The sequence below is a fragment of the Ailuropoda melanoleuca genome, chromosome X (assembly GCF_002007445.2).
Source record: "Ailuropoda melanoleuca isolate Jingjing chromosome X, ASM200744v2, whole genome shotgun sequence".
Lineage (NCBI taxonomy): Eukaryota > Metazoa > Chordata > Mammalia > Carnivora > Ursidae > Ailuropoda > Ailuropoda melanoleuca.
In genome coordinates this window covers 64,669,172-64,682,985 of record NC_048238.1, presented here as the reverse complement: position 1 = coordinate 64,682,985, position 13,814 = coordinate 64,669,172, and the positions used below count along the sequence as shown (strand labels likewise).

Here is a 13,814-nt window from a genome sequence, read left to right as displayed (position 1 = left end):
TCCCACTGGATATCCTTTCCTGCTTTGTTGAAGATTCATTGACCATAGAGTTGAGAGTCCATTTCTAGGTTTTCTATTCTGTTTTATTGTTCTATGTGTCTGTTTTTGTGCCAATACCACATTGTCTTGACCACTACAGCTTTGTAATACAGCTTGAAGTCCAAATTGTGATGTATCTGTCTTTAGTTTTCTTTTTCAACACTCCTATGGCTATTTAGGGTCTTTTCTGGTTTCATACAAATTTTACAATCATTTGTTCCCTCTGTGAAAAAATGCTGGTGTTATTTTGAACAGGATTGCATTGAATGCATAGATTGGTAATATTAGCATAAATATTTTAACAATATTTATTTTTTCAATCTATGAGCATGGAATGTTTTTCCATTTATGTATGTCTTCCTCAATTTCTTCCATCAGTGCTCTATATTTTTCAGAGAAAAGATCTTTTTTCTCTTTGGTTAGGTTTTTTTCCTAGGTATCTTATTATTTTTGGTGCAATTGTAAATGGTATTGATTCCTCAATTTATCTTTCTGTTGTGTCATAATTGGTGTATCAAAATGCAGCAGACTTCTGTGCACTGATTTTATATCCTGCAATTAGGCTGAATTCTTGTACCAGTTCTAGCAATTTTTGGTGGAGTCTTGTGGGTTTTATACATAAAGTATCATGTTGTCTGTGAAGAGTGAAAGTTTTATTTCTTCTTTGTTGTCTATTTGGATGCCTTTTATTTCTTTGTCTTGTCTGACTGCTGCTTCTGTTGAATGACAGTGGTGAGAGTGGACATCCCTGCTGTGTTTCTGACCTTAGGGTAAAAGCTGTCAGTTATTCCCCATTGATGATGATATTAGCTGTGGATCTTTCAGATATGGCCCTTATGATGGTGCAGAATGTTCCCTCTATCCCTACTTTGTTGATATATTTTACCAAGAAAAAATGCTGTAGCTTTATCGCCTCCAGAACACAAGCTTACCACCAGAACACAGGTGTCATGAAAACCACCACTAAACCCAAACCAAAATGGGAAAGGAAAAGACTCATATCAACATCGTCATCATTGAACACGTAGATTCAGGCAAGTCTACCACTACCGGTCATCTGATCTACAAATGTGGTGGGATTGACAAAAGAACTATCAAAAAATTTGAGAAGGAGCCTGCTGAGATAGGATGGGAAAGGGTTCCTTCAAGTAAACCTGGGTCTTGGATAAACTGGAAGCTGAACATGAATGTGGTATCACCATTGATATTTCCCTATGGAAATTTGAGACCAGCAAGTATTATGTAACCATCGTTGATGCCCATGTTCATCAAAAACATGATTACAGGCACATCTCAGGCTGACTGTGCTGTCCTCATTGTTGCTACTGGTGTCAGTGAATTTGAAACAGGTATCTCCAAGATTGGGCAGATCAGTGAGTTTTCCCTTCTGGCTTACACAATGGGTGTAAAACAACTATTTGTTGGTATTAACAAAATGGATTGCACTGAGCCACCCTACAGCCAGAAGAGCTACTAGGAAATCATTAAGGAAGTCAGCACCTACATTAAGAAAATTGGCTATAACCCCGACACAGTAGCATTTGTGCAAATTTTTAGTTGGGATGGTGACAACATACTGGAGCCAAGTGCTAACATGCCTTGTTTCAAGATATGGGTAGTCACCTGTAAAGATGGGAATGCCAGTGGAACCACACAACTTGAAGCTCCGGAGTGCATCCTGCCACCAACTCATCCAACTGACAAGCCCTTGTGTCTGCCTCTCCAGGACTTCTACAAAATTGGTGGTATGGGTACTGTCCCTGTTTTTTTTTATTTCTATATCATTGAGTTCTGCTCTAATCTTTATTATTTCCCTTCTGCTGGATTTAAGCTTTATTCGCTGCTCTTTTTCCAGCTACTGTAGGTGAAAGATTAAGTGGTGTATTTGAGACTTTTCTTGCTTCTTGAGGAAGGCCTGTATTGCTATATACTTCCTTCTTAGAGCTGCCTTTGCTGTATCGCAAAGTTTGTGGACTGTCATGTTTTCATTTTCATTTGCTCCCATATATTTTTTAAATTCTACTTTAATTTCCTGGTTGACCCATTAATTCTTTAGTAAGAGGTTCTTTAACCTCTTTTCATTTGTGGTCTTTCCAATTTTTTTTTCTCGTGTTTTACCTTAATTTTCAGAACACTGTGGTCTGAATATATGAATGGTATGATCTCAGTCTTTCCATACTGGCTGAGTCCAGATTTGTGATGCAGTATATGATCTATTCTGGAGAATTTTCAGTGTGCATGCAGAAAGAATATATATTTGGGGCACCTGGGTGGTTCAGTCAGTTAAGTGTCTACCTCGGGCTCAGGTCATGATCTCAGGGTCCTGGAATCGAGCCCCATGTTGGGCTGCTGCTCAGTGGGGAGTCTGCTTGTCTCTCTCTCTCTCCCTTTGCCCCTCCCCCCATTTATTTGGTAAAAATTATCCTAGATCACATGAACTTGAAATACATTTGGGTTAGCTTTATTATATGTTTGAGATTTAGAAATGCTTAACTTATAAGCCCTTAATTTATGCCAGTTAAATACAGATCTTTTACAACTTACTTTTGGCAATACCATCTCTGAAGTAGAAACATATCATATTCATTACAGACACACATAAATGCACAGAGATCTTATAACTACTAATATTTGTGAAGATATTTCATGCTCCAAATTTCCAAGTATTTTCTCTTTCTCCCTTTTTTTTCTTTTTGATGAGAAACCTCTCATTACAATGTAGATTTTGAAGAATGGCTCTCATGTCCTAGAGAAGATGAGGGTAGAAAATCTATATCACAAAGGCACAGAGAAAGTATCTAGGTTCCTCCAAGAAGGATTTTGAGTTCTTAAAGGCAACATGTGCAAGCCTTTTGAGATATGAGGCAAGGTTTTGGGATTTGTAAAAAGAGCAGGCTGACTTTTACTTGTTCTGGGGTTGGAGTTCTAGTTTTTTTAAAGCTTTGTAAGATAAAAACATTTTTTAAACCCTTAAGAAATCGGTTTACAAGATATACCACATAAAAAATGAAGGATAAAAATCATATGATCATTAAAAAAATCATATGATCATTTAACAGACTCAGAAAAAGTATTTGACAAAATTCAATATTTGCTCATGATGAAAACTCTCAACAAAGTGGGTGGAAAGTGAATGACCCTCAACATAATAAAGACCATATATGAAAAACCCATAATTAACATCATGCTCAATGGTGAAAAAGTGAGAAATTTTCCTCTAAGATCAGGAACAAAACAAAACAATGTAAACTCTCATCACTTTTATTCAACATAGTACTGGAAGTCCAAGCCATAGCAATCAAACAAGAAAAAGAAATAATAGGCATCTATATTGGTAAATAAGAAGTTCAACTGTCACTATTTGTGGATGACATGATACTATACATAGAAAACCTAAAGACACCACCAAAAACTATTAGAAGTAATTAATTCTGTAAAGTAGCAGGAGACAAAATTAATACCCAGAAATCAGTAACATTTCTATACACTAATAATAAAATAGCAGAAAGAGAAATTAAGAAAGCAGTTTGATATACTATTGTACCAAAGAGAATAAAATACTTAAGAATAAGCTTTAGCAAAGAGGTGAAAAACCAGTACTCTGAAAAGTATAAAACACTGATGAAAGAAATTAAAGATGACACAAACAAATGGAAACATATTTTATTCTTATAGATTGGAAGAGCACATATTGTTTAAATACCCATACTACCCAAAGAAATCTACAGATTCAATGAAATCCCTATCAAAATACCATCAGTATTTTTCACAGAACTAAAACTAATAATAATAACATATGTATGGAACCACAAAAGACCCCAAATAGACAAAGAAACTTTAAGAAAGAAGAACAAAGCTGGAGATATCACAATTCCAGAATTCAAGGTACACTACAAAGCTGTAATAACCAAAATAGTATGATACTAGGACAAAAACAGAAAAATAGATCAATGGAACAGAATAAAGAGTCCAGAAATAAACTTGTACTTATATGGTTAATTAATCTATCACAAGGGAGGCAAGAATATACATTGGGGAAGGACATTCTCTTCCACAAATGGTGTTGAAAAAAATGGACAGCTACATGGAAAATAATGAAACCAGACCACTTTCTTATACCATACACAAAAATAAATTCAAAATGGATTAAAGACCTAAATAAGAGGCCTAAAACCATAAAAATCCTAGAAGAAAACACAGTATTATTTTTGGCATTGGCCTTAGCCACATTTTTTATTTTATATATGTCCCCTAAAGCAAGGGGAAACAAAAGCACAAATAACCTATTGGGACTACATAAAAAAAAAAAAGATTTTGCATAGCAAAAGAGACCACCAACAAAACAAAAATGTAACCTACAGAATGGGAGAAGATATTTGCAAATGACCTATCCAATAAGGGGTTAGTATCCAAAATATATAAAGAACTTAAACAACTCAACATCAAATAAAAAACAGCTCAATTAAAAAAATGAGCAGAGGATGTGAATAGAGATCTTTCCAAAGAAGATATATAGATGGCAAACAGACATGTGAAAAGATTCTCAATATCTTTAATCTTAAGGGAAGTGTGAAACAAAACCACCTGTCAAGATAGCTAAAATCAAAAAGACAATAAATTACAAGTTTTGACAAGGATGTGGAGAAAAAGGAATTTTCATGCACTGTTCATGGGAATTCTAATTTGTGCAGACACTAAGGAAAACAATATAGAGGTTCCTCAAAAAAATAAAAATAGAAATACCATATGATTAAAAAATTCTACTTCTGAGTTTTTACACAAAGAAAACAAAAACATTAATTCAGAAAGATATATACACCCCTATGTTTATTTCAGCTTTATTTACAATAGCCATAATATAGAAGTAATTTAAGTATGCATCAATATGTGAATAGATAAATAAAATGTAATGGAATATTATGTTGTCATAAAAAAGATGAGACCTTGCCCTTTGTGACAACACAGATGGATCTGGAGAGTTTTATGTTAAGTGAAATAAGTCAGACTGAGAAAGACAAATGCCATATGATTTCACTCATATGTAAAATCTAAAAAACAAACAAAAATGAATAAACAAACAAAAAGTTGAATAAGACTTATAGATACAGGGAACAAACTGACGGTTCCCAGAGGGCAGAGGGGTGGGGAATGGACAAAATGAGTGAAGATGAGTGGGAGATACAGGTTTCTAGTTACAGAATGAATAAGTCATGGGAATAAAAAGCTCAGCATAGGGAATATATTCAATGTTATTGTAAGTGTTCTATGGTGTCAGACAGTAGCTACACTTGTGGTGAGCACAGCATAGCATATAGAGATGTTGAGTCACTATGTGGTACATTTGAAACTAATGTAACAATGTGTATCAACTATACTCAAATAAATCAATTTGCAACTTAAGGTACATAATAAATCTATCTTCTCATCTAACTACAATTTGCTTCTTTCCATCCAGGTACATAACTTTATTGTAGCTCAGGGGAGAAGGCATAAAAATAATTCCTATCAGGCTCTGAACATCAGCTTCCAATTTGGTAAATTTTTCACTACAGAGTTTCTTAAAAAGTTATTTTAAATATTTTTTCAGTTTTTAGCTGGAACAAACAGCAAACATTTTCAGGGTTTAATGCAATATGTCTTTGTAAAGTCTGTATAAAGCATTTTAACAGGGGCCTTCTTTCTTTGTTTTTCTTCTTTCAAGATCTTATTTAAATTCAAGTTAGTTAACATATAGTGTAGTATTAGTTTCAGGGGTAGATTTTAGTAATTCATCACTCTCATATAACACCCAGTGCTCATTATAAAATCCTGAGTGAAAGAGGAGAGATCACAACCAACACCGCAAAAACACACAAAAAAAATATATGAGAATATTATGAGCAATTATATGCCAACAAATTAGGCAATCTGGAAGAAATGGACAAATTCCTAGAAACATATAAAGTACCAAAACTGAATCAGGAAGGGACACCTGGGAGGCTCAGTCAGTTCAGCATCTGCCTTCAGCTCAGGTCATGACCCCAGGGTCCTGGGATTGAGTCCCACATCGGGCTCCTTGCTCAATGGGTAGCCTGCTTTGCCCTCTGCCTTCCACTCCCCCTGCTCGTGCTCTCTCTCTCTCTCGCTCTCTCTCTTTCTGATAAATAAATAAAATCTTTAAAAAAAACCGAATCAGGAAGAAATAGAAAATCTGAACAGACATATAACCAGCAAAGACATTGAATCAGTCATTAAAAATCTCTGAACAAACAAGAGTCCAGTGCTGGGTGGCTTCCCAGGGGAATTATAAGAAACATTTAAAGAAGAATTAATACCTATTCTGCTGAATCTTCTCCATAAAATAAAAATGGAAGGAAAATTTCTGAACTCATTCTATGAGGCCAGCATTACCTCAATCCCCAAACCAGACAAAGACCCCCAGTAGAAAGGAAAATTACAGGCCAATATCCGTGATGAACATGGATGGAAAACTTCTCAAGATACCAGCTAACCAAATCTAACAAAGACCTTTTTTCTAAGTGTGCAATTTACCCTTGGATTGATTCTCCTCAGGAGGAAAAGCCTCTCTATCTGTCTCTGAATATTGGCCTTCAGCTGATTGTAGGAAATTCTAGGAGAAATTCTGGTAATCAGTTTCCTCTGTGGATGGGGGGTAGCTTGGAAGGGGTCATCTTGCTTGTCTGATAACTACAATATAATAGGTGAGATGAATACCCCATAGAAGACAAGTTCTTATGGGTGGGGTTGTAAATGGTCATTAATCTTTTTAATTCCTCTTTAAATTTGGTAGGATCCTCTGAAAGTGGAGGTAAAAGGACTTAATAATTTAAAGGATCTTCTGCTGTACAAGGGATATTAATTTGGGGGGTGTATCTGCAAGAGACATTACATAAGAAGACCTGAGACTGGCAGAGCCTGATTACAGAGCCCAGAAAAGTAAGCTGTGTTGCTTGTTCAAGATGCTTCTGCTAAATTCACTTCCTGGCTTTCAGCATTTACACAAGTAAGCTGTATACTCCGGGCCAGGAGATCAGGCCAAAGTGCTTTCTCTAAATCTTGTAGGAAAAGGGAAGCTGGGGCGTCTGGGTGGCGTAGTCGTTAAACATCTGCCTTCAGCTCAGGGCGTGATCCTGGCGTTCTGGGATTGAGCCCCACATCAGGCTTCTCCGCTAGGAGCCTGCTTCTTCCTCTCCCACTTCCCCTGCTTCTGTTCCCTCTCTCGCTGGCTGTCTCTCTCTGTCAAATAAATAAAGAAAATCTAAAAAAAAAAAAGAAAAGAAAAGGGAAGCTAAAACAGGCAGATGCGGCTGGAATTTGAGAAGGGAAATTTACATTGGATATAATCTTTTTCTAAGTCTAGCTTCTATTTTTTCATCATGTTAAGGAAGTCCATAAGGTTAACCATAATATTTCTTTGTATACTCTTCTTAATTTGGTCCCTCTATAGGTAATAAGACAATTGTTTAGGATAAGAGCTTTATAAAATAATTTTTCTTTCAAGTATAGGCCAAAGCATCTATCATCTGTATATTGATAAATAGGATCTTATTAATCTCAAAAGCAACTCAAACTAATAAGTTTTATATGGTTTACCCAAGGGCAAAAGAGGCATCCCGCAAGAGTGCAAAATATGCATTCCTCATAGGTATCCCTCAAGATAGAAAAAGTTTACTTCCAAAGATAGTCTAAGAAAGCAAAAGCTTTTGTTTCAGATAATGTAAGGATGGTGTAGTGAAAACAGTCTCTTATTTCCCACAAGAATATGAGATACCTTCATTCACAAAATTCTCATCTGTGAAAATCAGCAGGCACTACAGGAATGGGATTTTTCTAGCACTAATAAGGCAACAAAGGTTGAGACAACAAAGGTCCCTTATAGACTGGAACCTTTTATGATAAACGTGCCTGAGAAATGGCATGGCTGGATAAAGAGGGAGTGGCTTGTGATTTCATGTCTCAGAACCCCAGTCTACTTGACTGGTAATGAAGATGCACCCCCGTATATATACCTTCTGGATGGTGGAGACCAGAGAGAATATTTTTACTGGTCACAAATACGACTTCCCAGGATACAAGACAAGACAAAAAGAAAACCTTATCTGTTTTTTCTAAGGAACACACAACAGTTTGTCTAAGAACCATAAACTCACCAGTCTGTGAGGCTGGCTCAAATAATAGGCTTTTGGGCCTATGCCTACATTATTTTCTATGGTATTCCTCCTTATGATAAATTACATGATGGACAGAGACAAAGAAAAGCAATGACCATCTCTGGGAGGAAAAGAATCCATAATAACTGAGAGTACTCATAACAAATATTTATCAGAGTCACTATACCAAGTAACTAGCTCCACAAATATTTTCTCCTGCTATTCTAAATTTTGAAATAGAAAAAGGACTCTCACCACTCTTGATTCTGCCAAACTCTGGGTCAGAGATCTGGGAGACTGATATAAGAATTCTTAACTTCTCTCAGTGCTTATCAGAGGACCCAGGGTTTCCCTACTACAGTAACCTCCAAACAAGCAATGTCCAGCCAGTGAGGCATCCTGTCATCTCTGCCAACTATTGGGGAGGCAATATTTTTTCTCCACCCTTCTTGGTTTTTTGGCTAGTCTAATAATCAAATTAGCATTAGACATATGAACAAGAAAAAAATTAATTTAATTACATACATACAGAGGCTCTATAAGAATATCAGACTTAAGGACAAGCTGGGCAATTGGGCTTAGGTATGATTTTGGGCTAAAAAATGGGAGAGGGGCCTGGGGCTTCAAAGGGGAGGAAGGCAATTTAATGGGCTAATAAGAGCAGTTGTTTGGTAATTAGACGTTTGTCCTGCCATATGGATAGGTCATTAAGAATGAAAAAAAAATATATCTTTTGAAAATAGCTCTCTTTCTCTTTAAATTCTGTTGGGTAGTTTAACAGATATACAAAGTTTTATTGAGTTATCTGGGTCTTGATCACCTTTGTCTCAAAATAGACCATATTCTAAAGTGTCATATTTTCGGGAGACTTGTTCTGAACCCCTTCATAAATAAGAAATGTCTTTGTTCACATTCAATATGATTGTACCACAAATTATTGAAGAGGCAGTCAGAGGCCTGAATGTGGATGGTCTTATACGCCATGCTGTATACAAGTTTAGAATTCATCCAAAAGTGATAAAAAACAATTAATTAATTTGAACTGGGGAGCAATATGATCAGATTTACATGTTAGAAAAATCATTCTGGGGAGAGGAGTTAAGATGGCAGAGGAGTAGGGGACCCCTTTTTCAGCGGGACCCCTTTTTCAGCCAGTCCCCTGAGTTGAGCTGGATAGGTACCAGACCAGCAGGAACATCCACGGAATCAGCCTGAGACGCAGGAAGATACATCTGGACCTCTACAAATGAACATCTCCACTGCTGAGTATTGACGTACGAAGCGGGGAGCCGTGAAACTGCGCACAGATATCGGAAGATAAATGGAAGGGGGAGGGGGCCGCCGTGTCCGGCCCCGGGAAGAGGTAGCCACCTGCACGGAGGAGCGGGCGGACTGCGGACCCGCACCCTTGAGACAGCAGACTGAAACCGTGAGCCGGGGGCGCACGCTACCAAGCATCTCACGAACTCCGGAACTCCGGTGTGCTCACTGGATCCAGACTGAGACCGGGAGCTCCGATGGGTGCATGTGGGGCGGCTGCCGACTGGCGGCAGGCGGGGTTAGAAACACAAAGGACAGAGACGCGCCGGCCCTGGAAGTGAGGGCTGGGACGCCTGGTGTGGGGCGCACAGCCCGGGATGCTACAGGGTTGAGCAGCACCAACAGAAACAGAGTTAAAGTGGCCAGAACATCGCAGCACCAACAGAAACAGAGTTAAAGTGGCCAGAACATCAGTGGAGAATGGGCCCTGCTGCTCTGACTCTCAGAAGAGGCAGAGCAGACCGCCAGGGAAAGCCGCCAGAGAACAAAAGCCCGGAAATACCGGCTCACAGGGTGCCCATCCACATCCCCCGTCGCAGGGGACACGGAGACTCTACCCAAACAGGGTTTCCTGAATACCGGCGCAGCAGGCCCCTCCCCCAGAAGGCAGGCTGAAAAATCAAGAAGCCCACAACCTGGGGCGGCTGAGTGGCGCAGTCATTGTGCGCTTGTGTTCGGATTAGGGCATGATCACAACCTTCTGGAAAGGAGTCCCTCATCTGGCTTCTCTGCTGGGAGGCTGATTCTTCCTCTCACACTCCCCTGCTTTGGGTTCCCTTTCTTGCTGACTGTCTCTCTCTCTCAAATAAATAAATAAATAAAATCTTTAAAGAAGAAGCCCACATCCCTAAGATCTCTATTAAAAAAGGGCACACGGCCTGGGTCCCAGTCAAAATTTGGGCTCTGGACAACCCCGCAATCTCTCCTCATCAGAATGACGAGAAGGAGAAGTCCCCTCCAGCAAAGAAAAGATAATGAGTCTGTGGCCTCTGAAACAGAATTAACACATATGGATGTATCCAAATTATCAGAAATGGAATTCAGAGCAACAATGGTCAAGATGATGAGTAGACTTGAAAAAAGTATTAACGAAAACGTTACTGAGAATATAGAATCCCAAAGGGCAGNTTGCTGAGAATATAGAATCCCTAAGGGCAGAAATGAGAGCGAATCTGACAGAAATTAAAAATTCTATGAGCCAAATGCAGTCAAAACTAGAGGCTCTGATGGCCAGGGTCACCGAGGCAGAGAAACGCATTAGCGAATTGGAGGATGGGTTAGTAGAAGAAAAACCGAAAATAGAAGCTGATCTTAAAAAAATCCACGCACACGAATGTAGATTGCGGGAGATTACTGACTCTATGAAACGATCCAATGTCAGAATCATCGGCATCCCTGAGGGGGTGGAGAAAAACAGAGGTCTAGAAGAGATATTTGAACAAATTGTAGCTGAAAACTTCCCTAATCTAGCAAGGGAAACAAGCATTCGTGTCCAAGAGGCAGAGAGGACCCCATCCAAGCTCAACCAGGACAAACCTACGCCACGGCATGTCATAGTGCAATTCGCAAATATTAGATCCAAGGATACAGTATTGAAAGCGGCCAGGGCAAAGAAATTTCTCACGTACCAAGGCAAAGGTATCAGAATTACATCAGACCTGTCTACAGAGACCTGGAATGAGAGAAAGTCTTGGGGGGGGGGCATTTTTAAAGATCTTTCAGAGAAAAACATGCAGCCAAGGATCCTTTATCCAGCAAGGCTGCTGTTCAGAATTGATGGAGAAATAAAGACGTTCCAGAATTGCCAGTCATTAACCAATTTCGTAACCACGAAACCAGCCCTACAGGAGATATTAAGGGGGGCTCTATAAAGGTAAAAAGGCCCCAAGAGTGATACAGAGCAGCAAGTCACAACCGATACAAAGACTTTAAAGAGACATGGCATCATTAAAATCCTATCTCTCAGTTCTCAGTGCCAATGTAAACAGTTTAAACTCTCCCATAAAATGCCACAGGGTTGCATACTGGATAAAAAGACATGACCCATCCATTTGCTGTCTACAAGAGACTCATTTTGAACCCAAAGATGCATTCAGACTTAGAGTAAGGGGATGGAGTACCATCTTCCACGCAAATGGACCTCAAAAGAAAGCTGGAGTAGCAATTCTCATATCAGATAGACTGGATTTTAAACTAGAGGCCATAGAGAGAGATACAGAAGGGCACTATATTATTCTTAAAGGAAGTATTCAACAAGTGGATATGACAATTATTAATATATATGCCCCCAACAGGGGAGCAGCAAGATACACAAGCCAACTCTTAACCAAAATAAAGAGACATAGAGATAAAAACACAGTAATAGTAGGGGACCTCAACACCCCACTATCAGAAATAGAACACCCACCCTGGCAAAAACTAAGCAAAGAATCAAAGGCTTTGAATGCCATACTCGACGAGTTGGACCTCATAGATATATATAGAACACTACACCCCAGAACCAAAGAATACTCATTCTATTCAAATGCCCATGGAACATTCTCAAGAATAGATCATGCTCTGGGACACAAAACAGGTCTCAGCCAATACCAAAAGATTGAAATTATCCCCTGCATATTCTCAGACCACAACGCTCTGAAATTGGAACTCAACCACAAGGAAAAACCTGGAAGAAACTCAAACACTTGGAGACTAAGAACCATCCTGCTCAAGAATGACTCCATAAACCAGGAAATCAAAAAACAAATTAAACAATTTATGGAGACCAACGAGAATGAATACACAACGGTCCAAAACCTATGGGATACTGCAAAGGCAGTCCTAAGGGGGAAATACATAGCCATCCAAGCCTCACTCAAAAGAATAGAAAAATCTAAAATGCAGTTTCTATATTCTCACCTCAAGAAACTGGAACAGCAACAGAGGGACAGGCCTAACCCACTGACAAGGAAGGAGTTGACCAAGATTAGAGCAGAAATCAATGAAATTAGAAACCAGAGTACAGTAGAGCAAATCAACAGGACTAGAAGCTGGTTCTTTGAGAGAATCCATAAAATGGTAGACCACTGGCAAGACTATGTCCAAAAACAAAGAGAAAGGACTGAGATTATTAAAATTATGACTGAAAAGGGANAAGGATTATTAGAAATTTTCATCAACAGCTATATGCCAAAAAACTAAGCAATCTGGAAGAGATGGAGGCCTTCTTGGAAACCTATAAACTATCAAGACTTAAACACGAAGAAATAGATTTCTTTTTTTTACCAATTAACTATGAAGAAATTGAGTCAGTGATAAACAACCTTCCAAANTTTTATTATTTATTCGACAGAGATAGAGACAGCCAGCGAGAGAGGGAACACAAGCAGGGGGAGTGGGAGAGGAAGAAGCAGGCTCATAGCAGAGGAGCCTGATCTGGGGCTCGATCCTGTAAGGCCGGGATCATGCCCTGAGCCGAAGACAGACGCTTAACCCCTGTGCCACCCAGGCGCCCCAGGAAGAAATACATTTCTTAAACAGTCCAATTAATTATGAAGAAATTGAGTCAGCGATAAACAACCTTTCAAATATCAAAACTCCAGGCCTGGACGGTTTTCCTGGGGAATTCTACCAAACATTCAAAGAAGAAATAATACCTATTCTCCTAAAGCTATTTCAAAAAATAGAAACAGAAGGAAAGCTACCAAACTCATTCTATGAGGCTAATATTACCTTGATCCCCAAACCAGGCAAAGACCCCCTCAAAAAGGAGAATTACAGACTGATTTCCCTAATGAATATGGATGCCAAAATCCTCAAAAAGATCCTTGCTAATAGGATCCAACAGTACATTAAAAGGATTATCCATCATGACCAAGTGGGATTCATACCTGGGATGCAAGCATGGTTCAACACTCGCAAATCAATCAATGTGATACATCATATCAACAAGAAAAGACTCAAGAACCATATGATCCTCTCAATTGATGCAGAAAAAGCATTTGACAAAATACAGCATCCTTTCCTGATTAAAACCCTTCAGAGTGTAGGAATAGAGGGTACATTTCTCAATCTCATAAAAGCCATCTATGAAAAGCCTATTGCAAATATTATTCTCAATGGGGAAAAGCTGGAAGCCTTTCCCTTAATATCAGGAACAGGACAAGGATGCCCACTCTCGCCACTATTATTCAACATAATACCAGAAGTCCTTGCAACAGCAATCAGAAGACAAAAAGGGATCAAAGGTATCCAAATCGGCAAAGAAGAAGTCAAACTGTCTCNGAAGAAGTCAAAATGTCTCTCTTCGCAGATGACATGATACTG

At 38.8% G+C, this 13,814-nt stretch overlaps 1 pseudogene; it reads left to right on the top strand.

The window, feature by feature from the left end:
- The first annotated feature begins 1,018 nt into the window (after positions 1 to 1,018).
- On the top strand, positions 1,019 to 6,898 carry LOC117797379 (annotated as a pseudogene).
- Positions 6,899 to 13,814: the final 6,916 nt, after the last annotated feature.